The sequence below is a fragment of the Heptranchias perlo genome, chromosome 25, assembly GCF_035084215.1.
Source record: "Heptranchias perlo isolate sHepPer1 chromosome 25, sHepPer1.hap1, whole genome shotgun sequence".
NCBI lineage: Eukaryota > Metazoa > Chordata > Chondrichthyes > Hexanchiformes > Hexanchidae > Heptranchias > Heptranchias perlo.
This window is the reverse complement of record NC_090349.1, coordinates 13,132,416-13,133,829: the sequence shown is the minus strand read 5'-3', so window position 1 is coordinate 13,133,829 and position 1,414 is coordinate 13,132,416. Positions and strand designations below refer to the sequence as shown.

At 55.2% G+C, this 1,414-nt stretch overlaps 1 protein-coding gene across 1 annotated transcript in view; it reads right to left on the bottom strand.

Moving 5' to 3' along the window:
• Positions 1 to 887, bottom strand: part of LOC137342037 (dynein light chain 2, cytoplasmic-like) — a 7,063-nt gene extending 6,176 nt beyond the window's left edge. Inside the window, exon 1 of the mRNA XM_068005645.1 lies at positions 767 to 887. The gene's annotated coding sequence lies outside the window, so the exon portion shown is untranslated. The remainder of the gene's footprint in view (positions 1 to 766) is intronic.
• Between the last annotated feature and the right edge of the window lie 527 nt (positions 888 to 1,414).

The window sequence follows — 1,414 nt, the reverse complement described above, 5'->3', positions numbered from 1 at the left end:
TGGGGGGGATGGATGGGGCCCGCGGGGAGGGGGGGGGATGGATGGGGCCCGCGGGGAGGGGGGGGGATGGATGGGGCCCGCGGGGAGGGCGGGGGATGGATGGGGCCCGTGGGGAGGGGGGGGGGATGGATGGGGCCCGCGGGGAGGGGGGGATGGATGGGGCCCGCGGGGAGGGGGGGGATGGATGGGGCCCGCGGGGAGGGGGGGGGATGGATGGATGGGGCATGGCGTGAAGGGAAGTGGAGGAGGAAGTCGGGTCATGGGAGTGGGGGGGGGGGGGGGCGTCGAAGGCGAGGGGCATGGGGAGAGCGGGGCGTGGCAGCAGAGGCGGGGTAAAGGGGAGGGATTCATATTTTATTGCCTTGCCCCAATTTCAATAGACAAGACCGGTTGGTGAGTGCCTATGATCTTCGATCGGTCGTTGAATAAATTACAAAACGCGGAAAGATCAGACATCTCCCGCCCAAAACCGAAATAAAATTCAGATTTTTTAGATGAAAAATTAGTTCGATGAAAGTGAAGAAAAAATGGGACGTGTCTGCTCCCAACAAAGTAACAAGACCATCCCTCAAGCTCATTAACGCTTTCAAATAATGAATAGAAAAAACTGCAACCGTCGCCCTCCGATCCCCTCCCCTCCCCTCGGGAGATTTTATTTTTTTCTCCCGGTTTTCTGTCTAACGGTTTCTGGCGGCCCTTTTGAGTTATCGAACGATTGTTTATAATGAATCGGGCGGTGATTTCAGAGTGTGCGCCAGATACTCACGGGTTTATATCTCCGCGTCTGAACCGAACAAGTGGGCTCGCACCAAAATCCCAAACGCTGGCCGTCCCGCTCCTCTCGTGCAGCCGAATAGTGCCGCAAGCCCCTCCGCACCGTCACACAGCGGCCCTTCCCCCGCGCCCGCCGCGTCCCCTGCCTCCCTCCCATTGGCCCAAAATCGCCCGCGCACCGCGCCCATTGGTCCGTCCAATCAATAAGGCTGTCGCTGTTTACCGCCGCATCCTGTTTCGGACCGGCATGCGCTGCGGCATCGCGTCGCTCACCGGTGGACGTGTCTTAGCAACCGGCGGTCGTTTTTAAAATTTTATCTGGCGACTGGCCGAGGGACTGTGTGTGTAACTTTGCAGTAAGAGGGGCTATTGCTTTTGAATATTTCCTTGCTGCAGGTGACTATAGGAAGGAGTAAACCTCTAAAGGGTTTACAGTTAGTATCAGTGATGCGTTTGTGTGAGGTGCAGGGCTGCCCACGTGGACAAAAAAAACTATGAAGTTAAGGGTCATTTAAAACAAACACCTGGGACACCAGGCAAAATGGATTGAATGGGGCAGGATATCCTAAAAGGAATTTACTGAATTAAAAATTCCTAAATTCGCAATAGAATTTACGTAAATTAAAATCCTTAAAACCTC